This window comes from Podarcis muralis, chromosome 11 (genome assembly GCF_964188315.1).
Source record: "Podarcis muralis chromosome 11, rPodMur119.hap1.1, whole genome shotgun sequence".
Lineage (NCBI taxonomy): Eukaryota > Metazoa > Chordata > Lepidosauria > Squamata > Lacertidae > Podarcis > Podarcis muralis.
In genome coordinates, this window is record NC_135665.1 from 8,061,056 (window position 1) to 8,088,351 (window position 27,296).

Genomic DNA, 27,296 nt, shown 5'->3' on the forward strand with positions numbered 1-27,296 from the left:
AAATAATGAGTTGCCTGCATTTTGCTGCCACGGTCAAGCATAAAAATGCGCTAATAGCCATTATTAAATACAAGTGCTAATTATATAAAACTCCTTCCATAAACTAAAATTAAACTGTGTGGGTGACGTCTTACACAGGATTATATTTTATAGCTTTGTTTTTGGAGATCTCTCAGACCATGGTAAGAAAATGGGCTACTGTTTGATGTTTAATAGCCTGGTCATTATTATAGTGGCTATAAAACCTCATTCCTGCTGTTATGTGGGTTCTTCTGTAACTGTAAAATCAGCACGTTTCAGTTACAAAATATTTTCCACAGCAAAAAAAGGCATAATTGAGAAGGCATATTAAAAAATAAGTCTTATGAAGGCCTTTATAGACAGATGTGCACTAGTATCGTTCTAGCAGTTAACATTTCTTTCAATTTTTTTGGTCTGTTTACCTATAGTGTGACGCAAAAGTAAAACAGAATTCTGAAGTGACATTCAATTCAAACTGATGTGTTGATAGTTTAAACCCCAAATCATGCTTTAGCCAACAGTAAATGAAGAAACGTATCTTTGTGTTCTTTTCAGTCCCAGTTAACTTCTAATTTCTTATTTTATTTTCACCTATGACCATATTTTTCTCTCTTAGACCTAAGGATGGGGGAGAAATGTGATTTGCATCTAAAGGCAAAGTTGGTGTATTCAGCTTCAGAATAAAACATGAATAAAAACACAGCCATTCTCCAAAATTCCCACTTCTTCAAATCTTGAAAATTCAGTTCTCCAACCAAGCAATGAGTCAAAAATACATTTTCTATGACATTAGTTAAAATAACATGCAAAAATGCATTCTAATGGGGAAAATCACTTTGCAAATATATATTAGGGGGGATTGCATATTAAAATGTGTATACAGTGGTACCTCGGACTACGAACAACCCTGTTAATGAACCATTTGGTTTACAAACTCTGCAAAACCGGAAGTAGGTGTTCCAGTTAGCGAACTTTACCTTGGTCTAAGAACGGAATCTGAACGGTGGAAGGGTATCGGCGGCAGGAGGCCTCATTAGAGAAAGTGCACCTCGGTTTAAGAACAGCTTTGGTTTAAGAACAGACTTCCAGAACGGATTAAGTTCGTAAACCAACGTACTACTGTATTATGATAAATTTGCACTAAAATGCTGATGAATTCTCATGAGGACTTTTTTTTCCAGATTGCAAACTGATGTGGAAATGTGGAAAATCAAATTTAAGACTGGAAAAATGAAGAACTGATAGAAACTGAAAATAATGGATTCTCCCATTCCTATTTAAAATACAATTCTTACCATGTCTTCTCAGGATTAAGTCCCATTGAATTCAGTGGTGTTTACTCCCTAGTAGGGATGGTGGCAAAATTCACTATATGTGGATCAAGCATTGAACTGGCCTATCGTACGCTTGTCTGGGGGGCTGCCTTTAAAAAGTACTCGGAAACTTCAATTGGCCCAAAGAGCTGCAACCAGACCATTGACCAGGGCTGGTTATGGGGAGCAAAACAGTAGCTTTGTTTCGGGCACAACTCAAAGTGCTGGTTATGACCTATAAAGCCCTATGAACCTGCTTGGGCTCTGAAATCCACAGGGGAGGCCATTCTCTCAATCCAGCCATGCTCATAGGCACCTTGGAGAAGGTGTTGGACTTTCGGAGGAAGAGAGGGGAACTAGCCCCAATGTATATTGTGTGGAGAGAGTCTCTTCCTTTAAATTCCTGGGAGTTTACCTTAGTGAAGACCTCACTTGGAAAAACAATGTAGGGAAGGCCCAGGGTCTTGTGAAAGAACAATGTTAAACAACAATTGAACACCTCCTTCTACCGGTCCACCATAGAAAGTGTCCTCTCATATTGTATCACAATGTGGTACGTTGGCTTGACAGCCACGGACAGAAAGTCTTTACAGAGGGTGGTGAACACAGCACATGATATCATGGGCTGTCCCCTCAGCCCGCTAGATGACATCGCAATGGATTGTTGCCTTAAGAGAGCAAAGAAAATTCTCAGGGACGATTCACACCCCGGCCAGCACCTCTTTAATCTTCTACCCTTGGGCAGGAGATATAGAAGTATAATCAGTCGTACCAACAGGCTAAAAAACAGTTTCTATCCGTGGGCTGTTAGGCTGCTGAATGGAAAATAATATAGTGCAACTGACTTTCGGGGTTTGTGTGTTGTGCGACAAGCACACAGAGTGCAATGAGATTGAGTGTTTGTTTGGGGGAGAGGGAAGCTCAGTTAATGTCATTGTACACAGGTTGTACATTGACAATAAAGGGATTATTATTATTATTATTATTATTATTATTATTATTATGGTGTGCAGGAGAGGGCCTTCTTGGTGCATGCCCCTCAACAGTCCCGATTAAATTGGGACACCCCATTTTTGGGGGTGGGCATGCTCTCATGTGAGAATATGGCAGCCAAAAGTGAGTGAGATTGTGGTGCCAAAACCACGCATTTGGGGACGCCATGTTCTCACACAAGTGTCCCGATTTTCTGCAGCAACAGGTTCAGTGGCTACTGCCAAACTTCCTGGAGAGGATAGATTTGGCCCTAACTTACTGCCTTTCCAATGGCAGAGGAAGACTGTTTTATTTCATCAGACTATTGCCAACTGCTTTTACAGAAGGACTCTAAATAGTGCTGTGCTGTTTTTCACTAGATCTGTTTACCAGACTTTATAGATTTGCTTTTGTATTGTTTTAATCGTACTACACTTTACTTGCTTCTTAAATATTATCTTTTATATGTTTTTAGTTTTTTGAGTTTTATCTTTGTTTGTTTTAATTTTTGTGAGCCACCTTAAGTCCTGGTTGTGGAAAGCAGTATACAAAAATATAATAATAATAATATTGTCTACTTTCTTTGCAAAGCAACTTTCTAGGAATTTTCCTGATACTATTTTAAAATAGAATTTTTGGAACATGACATTTTTTCCAATATGATTAGGTCAGCTACCATTGCCATCAGTGTTTGATTATAAATGTTTGCTAAGTTTGCTGAAATGTGTATTCACTTTATCTTATGTCTCATTGATTCACTGTTGAAGTGATTGTGTTAGCCATTCACAACCGTTAACATTCATTGTTTTATTGTTAACCTTTCTCTCACTCCCTCACACCAGTGACCTAGCCAAATACACAGAGGAAGAGCAATCATTGTCTCATATCTTAATGTGAACTCATTTTATTTATTAACATATTCAAAAATGGGTTTTATTTGTAATTTGTGAGCATTAAAATGTGAGCCTCAGGGAAATATTTTTGCAGTAACATTATTACATGATTTATGATAATGTTATAATAAACCCTAACTTTTCCAATCGTCCTGTTTATGCTTATTATTTTTCATTATTAATCCATGCAAAAATACAAGCTTCCTTTTAAACATTTTTTTTTTTACTGGGCAAAGTGTGTGTGTGTGTGTGTGTGTGTGTGTGTGTGTGTGTTTAGGGGGCTTTGACTAAACCAGGTGAGGGTAGCCGATGGCTCTCAAACTCGCAGTAAGTTAAAGACTTCCTCTGCATGTGGAGACATGTTCTGGTGGATTGAATGGATGAATTTTCATGATGTTTTTTTTAAAAAATGCAGATGGATTAGGAAATGTGGAAAACTGAATTTAAGATTGAAAAAAATGAGAAACTGAAGTTGGACCATCCCTACCAACAACCAAATCAAATGAGAATACATTCAATAAATCTATGGGCTGTTTTACTCGGAATCTGTCTCTGTTTGCTTTGAATTTTGTCTTTCCCTGAAACCTAACTGTTGTACTTATGAGCTGGGCCTTGGCCGCTGCATACAGTCCTGATATCTGTAGCAGCATCTTGTTTTCCCCTAAACCCTGTGAAGAGCAAGCCTGTTTTGCCTTATTTAGAAGTATTGCTTCTATTATGGAATTTTCTGAATTGTTAACAAGGAGGGAAATGGAAGGCCAGCTTGGAACGTTGGATTTTTTTCATCTTTGTTTGTTTATAAGTTTAAAATAATTTAAAAGGCAGAAACAAAATAAGATTAGAAAATTAAACATTGTGAAAACAGTACACTAAGTCAGAATAGAACATGACCCATTCTGCTGCCCATGCTCTCTCTTTTTCTAATCATTCAGTTTAATAAAATAAATAAAAATAACGATTTTCTTGCAAATGCTCTTGAGGAAAAGCAGCAAGGGAGCTGCTCAAAACCCCCCAATGACTTTTAAAGTATGGAGCCTGAACACTTGTTTAGGCTGAAAGTTTGTGACGTGTCACTACTGTCTTGGGGCATCTGCTAGATGCAGCCACACGGTCTCAGGTGTGAACGCCTCAACTTACAGGCACAATCCACACTGCTGAGAAGTGGCAGGCTTGTACGGAGTTGGGGGAATACACTGGGAAGTTAGGGAGGAGAACTGACACCCCCCACGCCCATACGTGACCTGGAGTTGGGCAGATGCAGAGCCATTAGGTAGAGTGAGAAAACTGTCTAAGTGTCAGGCTGCTGCCAGCGGTTGCCCAGGAACATACAAAGACAAGGGCATGTTTCTAACCGTTGTGACGTTAACATATGAGAGTGCTGGAGGTGAATTAGTTAAACAAGTTACCCAATCAGAACCCAGGGGGTGGAGTCAGAGGGACTATAAAGCCAGCTCTGGGAGGAGTTCGTTGGGAGTTGGGTGGTTGGTTGGAGTGGGAGTGAATTGGGACAGAGTCTGTGGGTAGGTTGAGTTAGTGTAGCGAAATAAGCTGAGTCAGGAACAGTTAAGGGCTAGGAAGACGAGTAAATAACTGAGAGGTGGTTTAGTGAGTGAGAGCAGGTAGCGGAGGTTATAGGTCTGGATAGGCACCCCATGAGTGTAATGGACCGATACCGTTTATGAAACCATACGCTTGTTAAACTGCAATAAATAAACCAAAGTTTATGTTCCAATTAACCCTGACTGGACTCAGTATTGTCCCAGGTAGGGCCTGGGTGGTGGCAGCGAGAAATAAAGTGGTGGCACAGGGATCAATAGACGGTGAAACGTCCGAGGACCCTGTGTAATCGCCACAACTGTCCTCTTTTTATTCAGTATTTACAGAGAGAGGCTATAGAACCCAGCTTCTTGGATAATGGCGTTGTCCCAAGTGAATCTCCACCCCCTCGTATTTCCCACTTGCTCATTCTTCTCCTCTGTGGGTGCTGCTACGTGCCTTCTGTCTTTGAGCTCTTTGCTCTCCTACTTTCAAGGTGCACCGGATTCTGGGAGAGGGGAGGGGTCTGCAATGCTTTCTAAAGACACCATGTCCATCAGCTGTCACCCCCCCCAGTGCTTCCCCTTCCTCCTCCTCCTCCTCTCCCACTATTTCCCAACTTTCCCCCTCATCTGCCTCTGAGTCACGACCTCCCTCAAACCCCTGTTCCTCCTCCACCATTCCTCTTCTGCCCAGTCCCTGACACTCAGTCAACAGGGGCCATAGGGAGCACAATGTGGCGGCAAGATGTTGTTGAAGACAGGCTTGGGTCTGCCTTGCAGTCCGTCATGTGCCTTCTGAGCCAAGCTTCTGTCCTCACATGCTGTGGAGAACGCCCATGTTGAAGAAGATTTCTGCTGCCAGTCTGATCTGTTTCTATACAGTGGTACCTTGGGTTACATACGCTTCAGGTTACACACTCCGCTAACCCAGAAATAATACCTCAGGTTAAGAACTTTGCTTCAGGATGAGAACAGAAATTGTGCTCCGGCGTCGCGGCGGCAGCAGGAGGCCCCATTAGCTAAAGTGGTGCTTCAGGTTAAGAACAGTTTCAGGTTAAGAACGGACCTCCAGAATGAATTAAGTACTTAACCCGAGGTACCATTGTATATGGAATGGGAGATGAAGTGCTGCCTTGCCCTTTTCTTCAAGGAAAATGTGTTGAGCTGACCGTAGGCAAATGCACTGGCCTGAGGTCAGCAACAAGGACAAGGGAGGTACTTACTCAGTCTGTGGCCTCCTTAAGTGCAGGAGGGAGGTGTCTTTCCCCCGCCCTGGCCCACAGCATCCCTTTTTGGGCTTGCAACATTTTTATTCCATTCTCTGGCTAAGAGGTAGGAACATTATGCATTTATATTCCATTCTTCTTCCAAGAATTCAGGAGGTAAAGGCTGAGTATACTTGCCAGGAAATTGAAAATGTGTATATACTGTCCTATAAATAATGTTGTTGTTGTTGTTGTTGTTGTTGTCCCCTGCCCATCTGGTTCAATAAACTACATTAATTTGAAGAAACTGAGGAACTTCCCTGTTTCTGCTAACTTTGCTGCAGAGGAAAATTTGGGCAGATCTATCTGAGAAATTGACACATTTTTTCAACCCACTGCTTTGTACAAGTCTGGTATTTTGGAAAACTAGGATCTAAAAAAATAAATAAATAAAATTGGCCACTTGCACAGGTAAACAAATACCTGTGTACCTCAGTGCTGTACCCAGCCTTAGTAAGCCTGGGGCATTGGCTTGTTCTACTGAGGAAATGCTGGCTAGTTCCCACTGCCTCTGTAAATCTGTAGGTAAAAAATAAATAAAGCTAGAGTTAGCATAAGAGCAGTTTCAAAAAGGGATCTGCTTTCATAAAATAAACTGTTAACATTCATTTTCTACACCGGAATGTAGCAGTAGTTCAGCTGCACTGATGACTAAATTCATGGCAGATCTCTTGTTGCAGACAAAAGAAAATCCAAAGATTGAGCTATCAAAGTAGGAATCACATTTGATTACCTCTGTTAGAAATCTTATTGCCATAGCTTCTGACTAAAGATGCTTGACTGCTATTTGTGTCTATTTCATCATCTGGATACAGTGCCACTGTATTCTGCTCTGGTCAGACCTCACCTGGACTATTGTGTCCAGTTCTGGGCACCACAGTTCAAGAAGGACACTGACAAACTCGAACGTGTCCAGAGGAGGGCAACCAAAATGGTCAAAGGCCTGGAAACGATGCCTTATGAGGAATGGCTAAGGGAGCTGGGCATGTTTAGCCTGGAGAAGAGGAGGTTACGGGGTGATATGATAGCCATGTACAAATATATAAAAGGATGTCACATAGAGGAGGGAGAAAGGCTGTTTTCTGCTGCTCCAGAGAAGCGGACACGGAGCAATGGATCCAAACTACAAGAAAGAAGATTCCACCTAAACATTAGGAAGAACTTCCTGACAGTAAGAGCTGTTCGACAGTGGAATTTGCTGCCAAGGAGTGTGGTGGAGTCTCCTTCTTTGGAGGTCTTTAAGCAGAGGCTTGACAACCATATGTCAGGAGTGCTCTGATGGTGTTTCCTGCTTGGCAGGGGGTTGGACTCGATGGCCCTTGTGGTCTCTTCCAACTCTATGATTCTATGATTCTATGGATAGAATAGGCTAGGGTCACCATGGGACGCGGGTTGCGCTGAGGGTTAAACCACAGAGCCTAGGATTTGCCTAGGGGTTGCGGCGCTCATCTCGCTTTATTGGCCGAGGGAGCCGGCGTACAGCTTCCGGGTCATGTGGTCAGCATGACTAAGCCACTTCTGGCGAACCAGAGCAGCGCACGGAAACACCGTTCACCTTCCCGCCAGAGCGGTACCTATTTATCTACTTGCACTTGGACATGCTTTCAAACTGCTAGGTTGGCAGGAGCAGGGACCGAGGAACGGGAGTGGGGATTTGAACCGCCGACCTTCTGATCGGCAAGCCCTAGGCTCTGTGGTTTAACCCACAGCGCCACCTGTGTCCCTCTCAGTATTTTCCTAGAGGGCTTGAAATGCATAAGGGAGCTTTAGGTTTGCGCAGTTAACTTGGTATTAAAGCACTGTGTCTCCTTGGCACAACAAATCCACTTAAAAATAAAAAACAGCTGACATTTTGTGGTTAGAAAAGTGACCGGAAAATGCACTGAAGACTGTGAGATGTATGAAAGGTTATCATGGAAACACACCAAGTGACTCAGAATGAAATCAGAACAGATGCTTAATAAAGACCAGCTATAGCCTAACCTCAGTGTCAGGATCAATGCTCAATAGGCAGGTTTCCTGGAAGAGCCCTCAGTGGGTTAACTTCACTCAGATTCATAATGTTGCAAACTTTGACGTTTTAATCTGGCTGTGCATCCTTTTTGTGCATGAACCTTCCCCATGTTAAATTCAAGACTTTGTACTCTTTTTACCTCAAGCATTTTGCTCCGTATCATTATGGTTGTTCCTCTGTTGACATAGTCAGCATTTATAGAAGGGGTTTACAAATGCCCACCCCTAACAAATACAAACAGAGACTCACGAAATCACACGCTGTAAAAATGATAACTTTCTGTGTGAAACAGGAGTGTGTTGCATTTTCCTAAATTAGAGAGCACCGTCCAAGTACTTTTCCTCCCTTCCTGTTTCCTGTAGCTCGTGCTTTTAGGAGGTCATGCATATTGTTCTGTCTCTGCACTGCACAGCTGCCAGAGTCTTTAACTTGTGGCTGACATAAACGGTGCGGCTGGTCAGGACTTTCTTCCCATTGTTTGCCTCTGTCGAGGGTTTTGGGCAGACCTTGGTAATCCTAACTGAAGAATCAGCCAATAGATTGATCAAAAATACTGATCATTGCCTACTTGCCAGTTCCTTCTGCCCCTTCCTCCTTCTCAGTAAACAAACTTCTCTTTATTGCCTGGGGGAAATCTCCCTGAAAATTACAGCCAAGCTTAAATTAACGGATAATATTATGGGATTTTGGTTTACCTTGGGAATCTAGACAAAGCCTTCTTATTTGTGGGGAGAGGAAATTATTTTAGCATTCTTCTATTAGCTCATCATGAGTAATAATAATAGGATTACATTCCCTTCTACTTCAGTTCATAATACTAAATAGAGATTTAGCATATGTTAAAGCCTATCACGGAATCTTTGGATTTACAGCATCTGCCCTGAACAGATCATTAAATGGATTACATTATCCAGACTATAGTTTCTGCGATTTGCAGCCCTTTAGCAGTAGCTAGAGAAGCTGCATCTATTTCCACAGTGTGTTCCCTGGAGAGGGTGTCCTCTATCCTAAACCTCCACATGGAGGCAAGTTGGAAGCTCACTGGAGCCCATTTTGTTAGGCTTTCTCAACTTGTTGTCATCCCTGCATGTCGTAGAACTCCAAATCCCACCATCCCCAGCTAGCATGGCCAATGGTCAGGGATGCAGGTTGGAGGAAGGGGGGTGCAGGCTGCCCCAGGTGTTACCACTGTTAGAATTCCTGCCCTATGATTGCAGTCATGGGATTGTTGTCTTTCACATGACGGTATATGTTTTGACTCCACAGAGTGGGAAGTGACGGAGACAGGATGTTTGTGTTACTGTGTTCCGTGAAGTGGGACCTTGTTCTTTTTCTCTTTGCTGTCTGATGCTAGAGAGAGAGAGGGAACCATGTTGCAGTGCTCCGTGTGTGTTTATATGTAAATAAAGCAGATTAGCCAAAATGCTGAGTTGCTGAGGTCTGTTACGCAACTGCAAAGACTCTGCGGATCCCTAAGTGTGCCGACGTCTGTTGGCATTGGTCCCTGTGATGTTCGGGGCACCCACAGACACCACACTGCCCCAAATGATCTGCCCGCTGCCTCCCCCGCCCCAGCTGTAGGGCAGCTGAGTGGGAGGAGGCAGGCAGACTCCTCGGAGGTCCTGTAAAGTGTCCTGCCCCGGCTCGCCCCACCCCTGGGCACAGGGCACGCACACCACCCCAGGCGCCCAATCAACTTGCTCTGCCACTGCAGGGATGACCAGACGTGTGGTCCAACAACATCTGGAGACCCAAGGCTGGGAAAGGCTGCTTGGTCCATTAAATTTTGTGAGTGAGGCTTAACCAGATAGGTCAAATGAGGAGGTGACTACAGAAGGGGGAAGGAAATCTTGTTGGCCTGGAAGATTAGATCCCTGAAATGCTAAAGGTGGGAACTCACTGCACATCTTTTCTGAGTTGGTACAGTGTACTTTCAGAGGTACTGCCATTCTGCACCAGAGGTGAAATTATTCCAGCATCAGAACCTTCCCCATTTAGATCCAGAAACCATAATCGAGACAAGAACAACTGCATTTATCGGTTAGAATGCTTCACTTAACACAGCCACTTTAAAACCTGGCCTCAACCTGGCTCATGCTGTACTGAGCAATGTAGGATGGTTTTGAAGCATGCTACATCAGGCATAGGCAAACTCGGCCCTCCAGATGTTTTGGGACTACAACTCCCTAGCTAACAGGACCGATGGTCAGGGATGATGGGAGTTGTAGTCCCAAAACATCTGGAGGGCCGAGTTTGCCTATGCCTGTGCTACATACTAAAGCCTCTCTTTTTTGCTACACTTCCTTTGGGAGTTTGTCTTAAAGCAACTGCAACATTAATGAAAATTGCATGCTTGATTAGTGACAATTTTGCTCAAGCAGCTAAGCAAAACATAGAAAAATTAAAAACCTTTCTCTGTTTTTTTGCATAATTTCCAGATAATAATTCCAGCTTTTGCAGAGTTTTGCAGCACTACCCCCCCCAAAAAAGCAAAATGGAGCTGCTTAGTGACAATAATGAAACGATATCAAGGCTCACCTTGCCGCAGCCACTTTTTGAGGAACAGAACCAGGACTAAGCAAGAGATTAGGAAGCTATGAGGTACTTGGAAAGTGGAGGCAAGAACTCACAGCTTCCAAGCTGAGCTACTACTAAACTACACTGGCTCTAATTTATATAGAAAATGCAGATTCATACATTTCTGTCCCTTTGAATACAATCCACATCTCATGGAATATGGTGGGTCTGATTACAACCTTAGATTACATAAAAATCTGTATTTAGAAGCAATGAGCCATGAAAAAGTGCAAAGAACCAAATGCAACTGGGAACATTCTATGGGTTATTTAACTGGAATAAATAGGATGCTGAAAACCCCATAGAACAGGGACAATTGGTGTGTGTGAGAGAGAGACATATGAAAACCAGTAATTTTGGTTTGATCTCAGCATTCCCAGAAATGGCAGTTAAACTCAATAAGGAATACATAGTGGGGCCTTTTAAATGCTGAACAATAAGTCAGCTTCATTACAGTGATTATTGATAATAGGAGAGACTGCTCTGGTGTTTAGTCATAGCCGTATAAAATGGTCATTTTCTCCTGAAGCTTCAAAAACAGCAAATAACAATTTCCAAAGTACTTAGTGACAAAGCTTTCTTTTGTTGCATTTAAGTTAAATGAATGAAAGCCTTAGGCTAATCCTACTAACATTTATGTGATGCCACTTCTGGAGGGAAGCACATTAAGCAGGAACATTAAGCATTATAGTGAATTTTAAAAAAGCCTCCAAGATACGACCTTCTTCATTACACACAAGGAGAGAGGGCCGGCCCTATCATCGGGCAAAATGAGGCACTTGTGACAGGTAGGAGGGAGAACAGGAGCACCAGGGCCTTGTTGGAAAACAGAACTGTTTGTGCCAATGACCTGCCACCCTTTGGACGGCTCACTGAGGAGGCACACCAAGAAGGGCCTTAGATGATGATTTCAGGGTCTGGGGAGAGGCTGTCCTTGAGGCATTGTGGGCCTGAGCCATTTAAGTCTTTACAGGTCAAAACCAGCATTTTGAAAACTAATTGGCAGCCAGTATGGTTGGGTTAGGGATGCGGGTAGCGCTGTGGTCTAAGCCACAGAGCCTAGGGCTTGCCGATCAGAAGGTTGGCAGTTCAAATCCCCATGATGGGGTGAGCTCCCGTTGTTTGGTCCCAGCTCCTGCCCACCTAGCAGTTCGAAAGCACGTCAAAGTGCAAGTAGATAAATAGGTACCGCTCCGGCGGGAAGGTAAACGGCGTTTTCGTGGGCTGCTCTGGTTTGCCAGAAGTGGCTTAGTCATGCTGGCCACATGACCCGGAAGCTGTACGCCGGCTCCCTTCGGCCTATAGAGCGAGATGAGCACCGCAACCCTAGAGTCATCCGTGACTGGACCTAATGGTCAGGGGTACCTTTACCTTTACCTTTACAGTTGGGTTAGGATTGGCATTATATGCTCAAACCATCTTGCCCTGGTGAACAGTCTGACCACTGAATTCTGCACCAGCTGAAGTTTCAGAGGCAGCCCCATGTAAAACACATTGCAGTTATCTAACCTAGAGGTTAACAGTGCATAGACATCAGATGTTATGCTATCCCTATCAATATAGGGGTACAGCTGGGCCACCAGCCAAAGCTGATGGAAGGCACTCCACACCCAGCTGAGCTTCAAGCGACAGCAGTGGATCCAGAAGTAGCCCTGAGCTGAATACCAACTTCTCCAGAGGGAGTGTAACCCCATCAAGAGCAGGCCACTCCCAGCCATCCAGTCTAAGGAACCACCCACTTTCAGTGCTTCAGTCTTACCTGGACTGAGCTTCGGTTTATTGGCTCTCATCAAGTCCATTTGGAGCACGGGTGGCCTAGGGCTTGCCGATCAGACGGTCGGTGGTTCAAATCCCCACAACGGGGTGAGCTCCCGTTGCTCGGTCCCAGCTCCTGCCCACCTAGCAGTTCGAAAGCACATCAAAGTGCAAGTAGATAAATAGGTACCACTCTGGCAGGAAGGTAAACGGTGTTTCCATGCGCTTCTCTGGTTTGCCAGAAGCGGCTTAGTCATGCTGGCCACATGACCTGGAAAAACTGTCTGTGGGCAAACACCAGCTCCCTCGGCCTGTAATGCGAGATGAGCAACCCCAGAGTCATCCGTTACTGGACTTAACTTTCAGGGGTCCCTTTACCCTTTACCTTTACCAGTCCATTACCAAGGGAAGTCAATGATCCACAGCCTCACCTGCAGATGTAAAGGAGAAATTGAGATGTGTGTCATCAGCATATAGCTGATGACATACTCCAAAACTCTGGACAACCCCACTCAGCAGTTTCATGTAGAGGTTATACAGCGTGAGGAACCCCACACTGAAGGCTCCGTGGGGCCAAAGAGCACTCCCCTAGCATCATCCTCTGGAATTGACCATCCAAGGAGGACTGATGTGGTTTCACCCACCCGTAACTCGGCAGCCTCTCCAAAAGGATCCCAGGGTCTCTGGTATCGAAAGCTGCTGAGAGGTCAAGGAGAATTAACCAGGACAAATGGAGTTATCTGTGAAAGTGGCTATTGGATTGGTGATATTTCTTCATGTTTACTATTTATTTTGTCATGATTGCTATGCCTGGAATGGAGGAAGATGTTTCGTGGTGCCTTGGAGCCATTAAACAGCTGCCATAATCTGTGGGATATTTGCAAGGCAGTCCAACCAACAATGCATGTTGCTAGATAGGCAATGATAGGAGCTGAAGCTCACAGAGTTTTCGTGTACGTTTGCTAGAGAGAACTCTGAGAGACTCTCCCACTGTGCCCTGACAGGGAGAGGGCATAGCCACATATATTTTCCTTACCTGCATGGGCACATCCTGTCTTTTGCCTCTCTTCACTCTTACCTCTTCATCTCTCCAGCAAGCCAGAAATGTGAGAACAAATTGCTAAGACAGCTCCATTTTAAGCTAGACTAAAGTATGTCTGTGCAACTGAATTACCATTTTAAGCCTGCCTGAACAAAGCTGCTGTATCTGTTGCTCTTCAACCAGTATTCTGAGTGAGTAAATGCTGCTTTTACCTTTTTCAATACTATTTTGTATGTGATTGTTAGTTTAAGGGGGAGAAAGGGGGGAAATGCCAGGAGAATCCAGTCTGCCTTAAAGCATCCTGGATTACTTAAACTAAAAGGCTAAAACTAGCCTAGCTAAGCCTCCCTTTTAATCTGCAAAGGGATGCACTCTGCTGAACTCATAAATATTAGGAAGGAAGGAAAATATCTGATAAATATGTCCTCTCCTAGCATCTAATCGCATCCCTACACAATCTGGCTGACTGGCAATGCACCTGTGCCTTTAACATCTGGAGGAGAAAAATTCAACAGGGGATATTTTTCCTATCATGCATCTGTTGTAAACTTCATCTGCCATGTGGCGAGCTGCTAAAGGCAGAGAGGAACTGATGAGAAAAAAAAGCAGTCCATCCCTGTATTCTGATGATATTGCAGTAATGCCACTTTGCGATGCACGATAAGGAGATCCCAATAACGTATGTTCAGGTTAATTCAGATTTCATACAGCTGGCACAAAGAACCACCCATAAAGTTAGGTTCAGATTTATAAATTATTCTGTAGAGAAAAATGAAGGGGGAAAGCCCTACGCATTAGGCTTGCCACCTTTTCCAGATGCCTTTAATATCTACATGAGCTGGTAAAACCTCCACAATTGTTGGATCTCTCCAGCATAGAGATGTAGCATTGAGGAAAACTTTCCTTGATGAATTTCTTTGTCCAACAGCTGTAAGGAACGAAAGCTGTGCAGGACAGGGGAGCTAGAAACCTTACCTTACATGGATTTAAGTGTGTGTGCTTGCTTTGTTTTGCTTTCAACTGCTGCTACAGTGATTATTTTTTAAATGAAGGTTTGAGGAAGAACGCAACAAATAGACTACCCAGAGTTTATACACATATGAAGAGAGCGAGGTTTTAATAATAATAATAATAATAATAATAATAATAATAATAATAATAGGTCTCCCAAGATATTACATACAATAATTGCCCTCAGTCATTACTCTTTTTTCTTTTTCTTTTAAGCAACCACAAATAGTTTAAAGCATTGTATTTTTAAACCAGTTTGGAAATGGCACAGATAGGAATTGCCTGGTTTAATGTGGAGTCTTCTGAGCTGCATGTTTCTGTCTTTGCACTTCAGCGCAAGCCTGTGGCCATTTATTGTACCATCCGACCCACAATTCCTGATGTCTTTAACTAGAATAGCAGAAGGCTGGGAATGGAATCATGGCAGAGAATTAGCAGCCACTAGAGAGCTGGGCCGGAATTCCAGAAAAGACCACAAGCCGGTCCACAGCCCTTGTGTTTTTCATTACGATCTCCGCAGTAATGCTAGTTTGTAGCATTCCAGTGGATACTCAAACCTGCATTAAATTAAACACAAACACAAATCCCCCTATATTTAAATTACATCTAAAGAGTCAAAATGAAAGAAGGGGGGGGGGGAGAGGGGGAGGAAGCCAGGATATATAAAGTCAAGGCAGATGCGCTGCTCTTGAGATGCAACAGGAGAGAGAAAAATACCCAAGCGAGCAAATTATTACGTTACGTTAGGGCTGGAGAATGCATTACTCACATTCTTGGCTTGTGGGGATTCACTCAACTAATTTCATCACTGTGAGCACAACTAGCAGTGCGACACGCAGAGTCAGCAAGTTTCTGACACATCAGAATGGCTATATGTCTTGTTCCTGAGAGTTTCCTGCTGTTGAGATTTGCCTTTTTATCACATTCTGACAGAGAAGACGGAGGTGGAATTCTAGGCAAAAGGAAAGTCTGCTACGACCGGCCTAGCTCTTTTTAAATAATCTGTCTAAGGGTCACCCAGGGGCTAGCCTGAGTTGCAAGGGGTGAACTCCTATATTTAATGAGTATATTACAGATATTTCATTTAAAAAAACATGTAGTCATCTGTCTGGGTAACACAGGTTGGACTAGAATATGAACTGGCACATGATCATTTTTTATACACAGTGGTACCTCGGGTTAAGAACTTAATTCGTTCTGGAGGTTCGTTCTTAACCTGAAACTGTTCTTAACCTGAGGTACCACTTTAGCTAATGGGGCCTCCCGCTTCTGCTGTGCCACCGCCACAAAATTTCTGTTCTCATCCTGAAGCAAAGTTCTTAACCGAAGGTATTATTTCTGGGTTAGCGGAGTCTGTAACCTGAAGCATCTGTAACCTGAAGCATCTGTAACCCGAGGTACCACTTTATATAAAAAAATCAGTTCCCATTACAGACCTATTGCTTGAAACTGCCTCCTAATGATAAAAAACTGATTCCCAATCACAAAGCTTCTAGACATATTCAGGTGAACACACTTACAAGCTCCATTCAGACTTTAGTACTAAATATATTGGTACTAAATATATTGGTACTAAATATTTGGTGCTAAATATATAAATATATTTGGTACTAAATATATTTATATACTAAATATATACTAAATCTTATGGGTTTGGGAAGGGTACTCGCTGTGTGAGGAAGCCTTGCAACAGGTCTGCCCTAATAACAGAAAGCAGCAGGAATCGGGATATCTTCAATAGTTGTATTTATTGATGACTAAATAGATAAATAGATGACAACTCGCCATAGCAGCTAGGACTTGCTATTTAGGCAAAACTAAAGGTCCAGCTAGTTCCCACTGACCAGAGAAGGAAGGAAAGTTTCCACCACAGACAAGACATGTCTCTTTAAAAGAGAGTTCACAGATACTATACATATTAGGATCAGGACTGGAGGGGGTGTGGCACGTACAAGATGCTGGGGCTGGCATACTGGTCCTGTGCTTTGAGGTGGAATAAATGTGAAGCCAAGTATCACATATACAAAAACACACCCTGACCACAAGTCTGGTAGGAACTAGTTAAAGAGGAACCAAATGGCTGGTGGTTGGGGGGGGGGGACTCTGTGAAAGGTACAAGGAGGGGACTGATGCATACAGTAAAATTGGGTTGAGTAAGTTGCTTACTCGATGCAGGTGGCACTGTGGGTAAAACCTCAGCGCCTAGGACTTGCCGATCGCGGTTCGAATCCCCACGGCGGGGTCAGCTCCCGTCTTTCGGTCCCAGCTCCTGCCCACCGAGCAGTTCGAAAGCACCCCTAAGTGCAAGTAGATAAATAGGTACCGCTTTATAGCGGGAAGGTAAACGGCGTTTCCGTGTGCTGCGCTGGTGCTGGCTTGCCAGAGCAGCTTCGTCACGCTGGCCACGTGACCCGGAAGTGTCTCCGGACAGCGCTGGCTCCCAGCCTCTTAAGTGAGATGAGCGCACAACCCTAGAGTCGGACACGACTGGCCCGTACGGGCAGGGGTACCTTTACCTTTTTAAGTTGCTTTTCAGCATCTTAAAAAGCAGAGACATCACCTTGCCAGCAAAGGTCCGTATAGTTAAAGCTATGATTTTCCCAGTAGTGATGTATGGCATTGAGAGCTGGACCATAAAGAAGGCTGATCGCCGAAGAATTGATGCTTTTGAATTATGGTGCTGGAGGAGACTCTTGAGAGTCCCATGGACTGCAAGAAGATCAAACCTCTCCATTCTGAAGGAAATCAGCCCTGAGTGCTCACTGAAAGGACAGATCCTAAAGCTGAGGCTCCAATACTTTGGCTACCTCATGAGAAGAGAAGACTCCCTGGAAAAGACCCTGATGTTGGGAAAGATAGAGAGCACAAGGAGAAGGGGAGGACAGAGGACGAGATGGTTGGACAGTGTTCTCGAAGCTACCAGCATGAGTTTGACTAAACTGTGGGAGGCAGTGGAAGACAGAAGTGCCTGGCGTGCTCTGGTCCAGGGGGTCACGAAGAGTCGGACACGACTAAACGACTCAACAACAACAAGTTGCTTTTCATGGACTGTGGTTGGATGAGAGATGGTGAAGTATTGGGATGGCAGGAGGTGGTTAGGTATAGGATGTATAAAAAACAGGAAACACAAATTACAGAGCATTCCTAACCAGGTTTACTCAGAGCAGTAAGTCCCATTGAATTCAGTGGGAATGATTCCCAGGTAAATAGGGTTAGGATTGTAGCCTTAGCTAGCAGATCCCCTTGTTTTTTCCATTAAAAACTGACAATTTCATTACATATGAAAAAGTGATGAAATTCCTGAATGAACAAAAAATTACTGAACAAAATGCTTTCCTAAGAAGCTGTGCACAATCACAACTGTTATGGGTTCCTGGTGGGCTTTGAAGAGCAAAATATTCTGCTTTATTTAACCATCTTTCAGTTGTTTCACATGCTGAGTCTAGACCTGGAAAACATCCTCGTTCAAGTCTATCTCTAATTTACATTTCATAAAAGAAGAATGGTGAAGGAGGCAGTACATTTGTGCTTCTGCCCCTTCTGTAAAACATCTGCATGCCAGATATCTGTGGCTGCATCTTAATTGCTACCAACACTACTGAAGAACATTGCAAATGCCCCTTCAGGTGATTTGAAATGGGAACCTTGAAAACAAACCTAGGTATTTTGGCATTCAAGGAATCCTGCTGTCACTTAAATATTTGGACAATAGATGACATGGAAGATCTCAGTAAACCAAGACATCCTAAACACTGGCCCAAAGGTAAGCTTCAAAGAGTGAGTTTATCAACTAATATTGCAGCTAGAGTATCAATGAGTCGCTGAATAGGATGTTTGAAGGCAGTGGTTTCTGTCCTGATCTGCCTTTGTCACAGATCGGTCTTTGTTTTAGTTCTGTTATGGTTTGATTTCCACCAAATACCGTATTTTTTGCTCTATACGACTCACTTTTTCCCTCCTAAAAAGTAAGGGGAAATGTGCGCGTGCGTCTTATGGAGCGAATGCAGGCTGCGCAGCTATCCCAGAAGCCAGAACAGCAAGAGGGATTGCTGCTTTCACTGCGCAGCGATCCCTCTTGCTGTTCTGCCTTCTGAGATTCAGAATATTTTTTTTCTTGTTTTCCTCCTCCAAAAACTAGGTGCATCTTGTGGTCTGGTGCGTCTTATACAGCAAAAAATATGGTGCTACATAATTCATCTCACTGTCCACTATTTAACATAATTTATGTAATTAATTATACAACATAAGTAGCAAATTTAACATAAATTAATGACATCATTATTTCCACACCTTTCCTTTCCATGTAAAGGAAACATCGAAACAACATCAAAAGAATGTATTCATTGCAGCCATTAAAAAAATAAGAACCATTAACATTCTGAGTGAATACGAACTGAATTTGCTGGATTGATTTCTGTTCTGGACCTGTGACGAAATTAGAAACAGCAGCAATTTCCAATTCCAATTCCATTTCCAATGGCATTTTCTGACATCCGTGTGGCTGAATACCTGTATTTACTGTGCGCTAGAAAAGATCAGAGATGGTAGGAAGAGTGCGTGGCACACATGCCATGCAGTTAGTCTAATAGTTCACCCAAGGAATGAAAGACATGGAACTTGAATCTGGGGTCAACAAGAGTGAGGAAGCCACAAAAAGGCTGAGCTGCTGCCACCTGCTGGAGAGTTAAGGAAGTCAAAGGGTGTCGTCACCACCTCCTGTGGGTCAGGGGACAAGCACCTGAGTTTGCATCAGCCAGGTATCATCTCCCTGACCAAACCAGTGTTATCCTTGCAGGTCTGGGTATTAGAAACCCACCACAGCTACCTAAGTTGCTCAAAGTGAAGCTCTCCATCTCTTCCTTCTTTTTCAGGTGTAAAGGTTTTATTTACAGTCATAGGAGCCATCTCCTAGGGGCTCAGCTCCCTTTGGACACACACACATTTCCCCTTCATTTTTGGAGGGGAAAAAGTGCGTCCTATAGGGCAAGAAATACGGTATCTTTTTTGTTTAACCAGAGGAATCTCTGGAGGTCAGCTAGCCAGGCATTTAACACCATCTCATAGGAACAGTGAACACAGCTTGCATTCTGCAAATGTGCACATATTTCAAACTGCCCCTCCTTCTCCGCATGGAAGAGACATTATGTGGCTTCTTCTGTTCCCAGAATTATGTTTTTGCAAATCTCTGCTCTCCTAATCCCAAAGCAATTGATGTGGGTGAAGGTGGAATTCCCACAGACTTCTGGTTCATCCGAAGTACGGCTTGTCTTGCTTTGTGCTGGAGTGGCTGCCACCATTTATTTATTTATTCAGCCAGCATTGCATCGTTTTAGACAAATACACTTGCAGTGCACATCTCAGTGTCTTTTACACTCTGTAGGAAATACCCGTAGATCCTTTATGTGTTGATGTTCCAGTACTTGAATGAACTTTACTTATATATATATATATATATCATACTGGCTGACGGACACCTGGAGGTCAAGTGATGGTCACCACAACCTGATGCTCCTGAAAATGGTCTCCTGGGATCATTAATCCCCTTGCTGGCCTTGACATTTGTCAATAACTGCCATGTGACTCACACCCATCACATCACATTCAGGGTCTCTGTGGGAAACAGTGACTTGGAGACTCACAACACGATGGGGTTCCCAGTGGGATGAGGCACCCTCAAAGCAGGGAGGCCATTTCCAACAATGTTCCTTGCGCAGCCTGAATGTGCTCTCTGGCACCGATAGGCAGGGTGGGATGAGGAGTGAAACCCCTTGAAGATTCTGTAAAAGGAAGGTGATGGAATCGTTTTCAGCTTGACTTCAGAGAGGCACACATCTGGTTTCCAAAGCCCCCATCTCTTCATCACTCTTTCAAGTTGGCTGGGCTGCCGTCCAGTATGTCTCTGCCTGTCGCTTAACAAATTCAAGCTGTGGTTTCCAAGCTGATAAAATTTATGCTAATTAACAGGTTGAGGGAAAATGTGATGTTATTGCTGTGGAATGTTCTTGAGAAGCTGGAAGCACTTAGCTGCAAAAACTACATGTGGTGAAATAACCAATAATTTGCTTAAGAAACCCACATCTGTTTTTTGCCTGCTACAAACAGGGGTTAATAGTCTGTCGGGGGCAAGCAGTGGCAGTGAGTAGCCCTAGGATAAACAAAAAAGCCTTAACAGCAGGAAATAGGCTTGTTCTCGTAGTGTAAGCATTTACATTGGCCGCTGACCAGCAAAAGACGTAAAAGAAGGTTGGTTTACACTTTGTTTTCAAATACAGATTGGGGAAAACAAACAGCCTTTTACATTTGTATATTTGTGAGGAGGGGGCAGGGGTGTGAATGAATCGGGGCCACTTCGCTTTCACAGAGCACCATGGCCGTAGCTGAAATTAATAGGGCCAGCAGCTTCAACATAAATTAGCATTGCCGTATTTCAAAAAGTAAAAACCAGGACACCCCGATTTTTCAATTGACTTGTCTAGGATCTAGGACAAAGCGACACCTTTTGGACATCAATTCCGCTTTCAAAATCCCAGTAATGTCTCGGAAGATCCAGACATATGGTAGCCTTATCATAGATGTGGAAGGAAAGGTCTCTAAATCAGTATCTAAACCAGTAAGTAGGCAACACTGCAGAATGGGGAGGTAAATTTACTGTCCGTATATAAATGCAAACAGACATGCCCCTCCTCCTCCTAAAGAAAGAACAGAACTAACGTGCTGCAGGTTTTTTTGTGGTTTTTTTAAAAAAGGAAAATGTGGTTCAGGTCACAGATTCCAATTCTAAACCTATTTAACTAGAGAGAAGACCATGACCTAATAGATTTTATATATGTTTATAGTTTTACTTCCAAAAATGTTTGATTGTTTTTTAATTATTGTGGTTTTTTTCTGTTTTAGTCGTTCTCGTTTTTATACTTAATCCGCCTTTAGTCCCGCCATGGGAAAAGGTGAGAGATAAATAAATACATAATGATTATTGTGATGGTCTAGAACACTAGTTCAACTTTTTCAGATCCAAGATGACCCACCTTTAACCCGAACATGCATTTGTGGAGCAATGGCTTTTTCCTCTTTTAATCATATATTTGTATGGTGGTGGTGCTGCTGTTCTAAACCACATTGAATCAGGCCATGGGCCAGTAGTGAGTCCCGACCCACCAGTTGGGTACCAGGGGTCTAGCCAAAGTTAAGCACTTTTTTTAATCTTACTGGCTCGACACTTTCAAGAATCAATGGGACTGTGCAGCTGTGACTGGATGTATGTCCCAGAGCAGGAGTCAACAAACTTGTTTAGGAGGGGGCCAGTCCACTGTCCCTCATACCCACCCTTCCTGAAAGCAACCCCAAAAGGACCCCGCCACTCACGCCACCCCCACCTCATCTTCGGCGGTGGCGGCAGCGTCCTTTGCCTCCCCACCACTGCCGCTTCCTCCCGTTCAGCTCTTGGCCGTCCGCGGCTACCTCAGTGGGAGGGAAGGGGCATCGCCCAGAGGTGTCTGGGGCTTCGGATTGGCTGCAGGAGCTTCCTGCAGCCAATGCAAAGCCATGCCAGTGTCACGGAAGTCAGTCCCCACATCGCAAGGCCTCCATGCCAATTTAGTGCAGGGACTGACCGAGCTGTTGGCAGGGTCCGCAAGGTTCACAGACCAGATTAACGAGCCCAGTGGGCCACATCCGGCCCCTGGGCCTTAGTTTGCCAACCCCTGTCCCAGAGTATATCCATGGCATTTACTCTAAAGTAAGTGTGCCTTTCTGTGAAATCCTATGCATGTCTACTCAGAAGTAAGTTCCATTGAGTTCAATAGGGTTTACTTTCAGTTATAGGATTACAGCCTTAAACATTTAACTTTGGTGGAGTTTATTTATTTATTGAGACATTGCTATACCCAGTGCTTTTTTCCCTGGGGGTACTCAAGAGTACACAGTATCAGCACCTTTCCACCCGGCAAAAATTTTAAAGTGTGGCACTTACTTTAACAACTTAATGGTGAGTACCAGCACCATTTTTTCTTAAACAAAAGCACTGGCTATATCACCTAATCAACCGTGTCCCCCTGGGCACTTCACACTTTAAAATCAGTAAAATGCAATCCAAAAATCTATCAAGTTCTACCGCTGATGCAGAGATCACAGCCTTATGGAACAGTTCATGCATCAAACAAAACATTGTTCCAAAAATCAACTGGGACTCAGCCATGTCAACCAGATGGCATTCTCAAAGTCTCTTTTCCACATAACAATGGAAGTAGAGAAAGGAGAATGTGCTGGTCCTGGGGGGGTACCATGAGGCATGGTCAGAGTCCAGTCCTGGGTCGAGGGTCTGGAGACTGTCCACCAAGGGCGAAGCGGGGTCCAAAGCAAGAAGCCGGGCGTGGTCGGGAACTCCGGAAAAACAGGTCTGGGTGCTGGCAAAAACAGGTTTCCAAAGACGTTGCTCCCGCAACCTGGGGCTGGGCTGACTGGCCTTTATCTCCTCTGAGGCCTAGGGCGGTCCTGGCCCACAGGTGACTCGCCTCTCCTGGCCTTAAGGCGAGCACTCCTCCTGAGAGAACGTAGTTCCCTCCGCCTCTCTGCCCTGAGCCTCTGCAGCTCAGGAGAGGCTGGAGGGTTACTGGACCCAGAGGCCGCCTCACCTTCCCCTGACAGGGCTGGGAGAGGAGCAGCTGCAGGCAACGGGTCCTCAATCAGATAGATAGATAGATAGATAGATAGATAGATAGATAGATAGATAGATAAATTTATTGTCATTGTCCGTATATACACAGTATACACAACAACGAAAATCAAACACCCACCCAAAGACCGGGTTCACATACACATTTGCACGTATCTCCAACACTCTCATCCTATTCATACATAATCTATAAAAACATAACATAATCCAGAATATAACATAACCTATTAAAGGCATAACATAACCTAAAACCTATCTCATTCCTTCCTACTCCCTGCTTGCTATTCCTTGCAACTGGCCCTGAGATCATTATTTAGTGCAATCAGAGCTCTTGGATAGAAACTATTCAGAAGGCGTGTGGTTCGTGTTTTCATTGTCCTATATCTTCTGCCCGAAGGCAACAGTTCAAAGAAGTTGTGAGCAGGATGGGTGGGATCTCTCAGGATATTGTGTGACTTCTTCAAAGTGCGAGACGTGAAGATCTCATCCAGGGTTGGTAGTTGGAGCCCAATAACATTCTGGGCAATTTTAATTATTCTCTGTAAAGCTTTTTTATCCGTTTCAGAGCTGCTCCCATACCACGATAATATACTGTAGGTTAAGACACTCTCGATGGTACTGTGATAATAGGACAGAAGTAGGTGCTGAGATAGATTCAGTCCCCTGAGCATTCTCAGGAAATACAACCTCCCCTGCACCTTCCTCACAACCATATTAATATTTGCAGTCCATGAGAGGTCCTCAGAGATATAAATGCCCAGGTATTTAAAACTACCAACCCTCTCCACCTCCTCGCCATTTATGTGCAATGGTAAAAATACACTTTTCTTTCTCCTAAAGTCAATTATGAGTTCTTTGGTTTTTTTGGTGTTAAGCATAAGATTGTTTTCTTTACACCATTGAATTAACCCCTGTACTTCTTTCCTATAAGCAGTCTCATCGTTCTCACTAATGAGCCCCACCACTGTTGTATCATCCGCAAATTTGATGATTGTGTTGGACTTATACAGTGGGGTGCAATCAAATGTGTACAGGGAATAGAGAAAGGGACTTAGCACACATCCCTGAGGGGCTCCTGTGCTTAATACTAGAGTAGAAGAATAGTAAGGTCCCATTCTCACTGTCTGCGGCCTATCAGTCAGGAAATTCCTTACCCACAGACAGATCTTCTGATGTATACCCAAATTGGTCATTTTAAGAAATAACCTGTCTGGCAGAATTGTATTGAAGGCAGAACTGTAGTCCACAAACAACAGCCTTGCGTAGGTTCCCTGTCGTTCTAGATGACTCAGTACAGTATGGACAGCGATGGAAATAGCATCATCAGTAGATCTGTTTCTTCTGTATGCAAACTGGAACGGGTCTAGAGTGGATGGAAGACCAGCCTTAATATGATCTAGCACCAATCTCTCAAAACATTTCATAACGACAGATGTTAGGGCTATTGGTCTATAGTCATTGAGAGATACCACCACTGACTGCTTGGGGACTGGCACTATAATCGATGTCTTCAGGCAGGTAGGGACAAAACCCTGCAACAGGGATAGGTTAAAAATGTCCGTAAATACACCAGCTAATTCTGCAGCGCAGTCCCTAATAACCCGTCCCATGATTCCATCCGGTCCAGCTGCCTTCCTAATGTTAATGCTCCGAAAGGCACGTTGTACGTCACAGGTCTGTAATAAAAATGGTTGTCTATTAGTAGTAGTTTCTGATGATGTGCTGGTAGCCAATGCTGTAGTGACGGTAGTTCCAGTTCCCTCCTCAAAGCGACTAAAAAATTGATTCAGTTGATCAGCCAGGTGCGCACTGCTGCTAGCCAGTTCATTTTTAATATTTTGCCCTGTAATTTGTCGCAGGCCTTGCCATACTCGACGAGGGTCGGAGCTCTCAAAATGTTTTTCGATCCTCCGGCAGTAAATAGCTTTGGCGTTCCTAATGCCCTTTTTCAATTTGGCTCTGGCTTCTCTATACTGTTGCGCATCACCAGAGTGAAAAGCAGCATTTCTTGCCTTTAACAGAAGATACACATCCCTGTTTAGCCAGGGCTTGTTGTTAGGGAACACCCGTATTTGTTTGGTGGTAGTGACAACATCAATGCAGCTTTTAACGTAGAACAGTACTGTTGAAGCGTATGTGTCCACATTATTCTCCACAAAAAGCTACCACTCGGTGCTCCGAAAGCAATCTTGAAGTTGCTCAGATGCACCTACTGGCCACACTCGTATCTCTCTAGTTGATGGTCTAATTCTGCGTACGAGAGGTCTATATGATGGTATCATAAGTAAAGATATGTGGTCTGACTGCCCCAAATTGGGCAAGGGCTTGGTCTTGTATCCATGCATGATGTTACTATATACTCGGTCCAGGGTATTTCCCCCCCTAGTGGGACAATCAACATACTGGTGGAACTTAGGGAGCACATTCCTTAAATCGGCTCGGTTAAAATCACCAGCAACCACAAATGCTCCATCCGGGTGGGCCCGCTGCTGTCTGCTAATAGCAGTTAGCAGGTGGCCCTCCGGATCCAGAGTGGATGCATCTGGTGTCTGCTCCTGAGGATCCAGCACAGGTGTGGGCCCTTCAGATTCAAGCCCCTGCCCCAGCTCAGCCGGCCCTGGAGGCAGGGACTCCTGTGCAGGCTGGGATTCCTCCGGTTCAGCCTCTGAATCAGATTCCCAGGCCATCACAGAGAAGCACAAACACACCCATACCCACGATGAGGAAAATCTGACAACGCTTCTGAAGCAGAAGGAGAAGCTAATATTGAAAGTTAACAGTAGACTCTGGTCCAGAGATGTGTCAAATATAGTCATGTGTGCCTTCCAATTACATAATCTGTTGTCAATAGTTGTCATGATCCAGGGATAGCAATAGATGCACCAGTTTTAAGGCACGGCCATTTGTGCCACCTGCACTAAAATCTTCCTTTAGAATCGTTAATCCTTTTATGCATGATACTATCGGTGTTTGGCAAATGGTCTTTAAAAAACTAGCACCCCCATTTTCTTCTTAATTCCAGTGCGTTTCCATCCAACAGTTAAGGATGCGGAAGAAACCTTAAATTGAGATTTTTGGGAACAGGCTGGGCAGTATTGGTTAATAGATTTTAACCTTGTTGGTATCCCAATGTGGAGGGAACAGATTGAAGCTAAAATTACTAATCTCTGATGGTCCTGGCTCCAATTTAACCAATTAACATGTTTTTTTGTTGAAGCCAGAGGTGACTGCTCAAGCATGCAGAACTCTCACAGCTTTTGAAAATATGATCATTAATGTTTCCCCTTCAACTAAAGGTAAAGTTTCAGTAGTGTATAAATCTCTGAGAGAAACTGAATATGGTGATTTTTTTGCACACTAAATTTTTATGGGAGTCGGACTTGGGAAACAAAATTGCTAATGAACAATGGAGTGCTCTATGGAAAAAGAGACCTTTAAAACCAGTGTTAGCTAAAATGACAGAAATTAACTAATCAAATCAGAATTTTCTTTTCCTTTTACGACACTTTGCAACCATTTCTAGACAATGTGAAGCAGAAGACCACTACACTCTCATTTGAGTTCGTGGAATGATTTATTGAACTGAGCCAATACAGACATTTGGGACATTTATAACTTTTATTCTTATAGGAAGTTGTGACAACCAATTTGTTCTGATGTTCTTTGTTGGTTATATAGTTCTCATGACCGAAAAATGAATTAACACATACGCATTCATGTGTTTGTTGAGCATTTCCAGCAGGAGCGTACGATGGGGGTGGGGGGGGGCAGTCCGTCCCGGGCACCACTCGGGGGTGTGTGACAAGATGGCCCACTGCCTCCCCCCCCCCCAGCCAAGGGCGCGCACACAGTTACTATGGGCGCCGCTTGCGTGGTGTCCGTACGGGCTGCCTCTCACACAGCAACCGTATGGGCTGTTGGGATGCTTCCAAGGGAATGGGGACAATTTGCAAGCCCCCAGCTGGCTCCAGCCCACCGGCCAGTAGCCCGGCAATCTCTGGTCCTTGGCTCAGCATGAAACAGCAACCCGCAGCTTCAGAAGCTGGAGCACGCTCTAATCAGCAGAGTAAATAACTCTTCGCAACAGAAGGGCAGATAGAGGCTGCGTAAAGCATATTTACAAGCAGTTTATTCAGGACAAAGGAAAAACATGTCTTCTCCCTTTTGTGTCCAAGAGCAAGCAGCATAAGCAAAAGCTATACACAAACGGAAGTTCCCAGCAAG